General features: G+C 55.6%; 1 long non-coding RNA gene across 1 annotated transcript in view; it reads right to left on the reverse strand.

Annotated features, from left to right (window-relative positions):
- Nucleotides 1-441, reverse strand: part of LOC108444704 — a 4654-nt gene that overhangs the window by 2791 nt on the left and 1422 nt on the right. The window contains exon 2 of the long non-coding RNA XR_001859340.1: nucleotides 381-386. This is a non-coding gene — a long non-coding RNA (uncharacterized LOC108444704). The remainder of the gene's footprint in view (nucleotides 1-380; nucleotides 387-441) is intronic.

Below are 441 nucleotides of genomic sequence, written 5' to 3' on the forward strand. Positions count from 1 at the left end.
CCTGCTGATTATTTGGCAGGGGTGAGAACTCTCCTCTGGATCAGCTCAGCCAGCTTTAATAACCAGCCCAGCTCTGTCAGATTGGGATGAATTAATCACCATCTTGCACCCAAACTCTCCATTTTGCAGAACTTCTGCGATTGCTCTGACAGTTTCCATTCCTCTTATCCCCCCCAAAGTTCCACTGGATGATCATTACCTATCACTTTCCCATATTTAAGTAAGGCTGACCCTGGTACCCTTTCTCATTTGGGGCAATTCCCAGTGGCTGGACCACCCCATCCTACACTTGCCCCCAAGCTGGGTCACTAGCGCCCAGGGGCTGGGTGCCCATCACCCTACGGCTGAGCCACCCTCACCCCACTCTTCCCTCACCCCACTCTGCCCTCACCTCACTTTCCATCCCTCTTCCCTCGCCCCCGGGCCGGGACCCCCGACCGG

This window comes from Corvus brachyrhynchos, unplaced genomic scaffold, assembly GCF_000691975.1.
Source record: "Corvus brachyrhynchos isolate BGI_N302 unplaced genomic scaffold, ASM69197v1 scaffold281, whole genome shotgun sequence".
NCBI classification, from domain to species: domain Eukaryota; kingdom Metazoa; phylum Chordata; class Aves; order Passeriformes; family Corvidae; genus Corvus; species Corvus brachyrhynchos.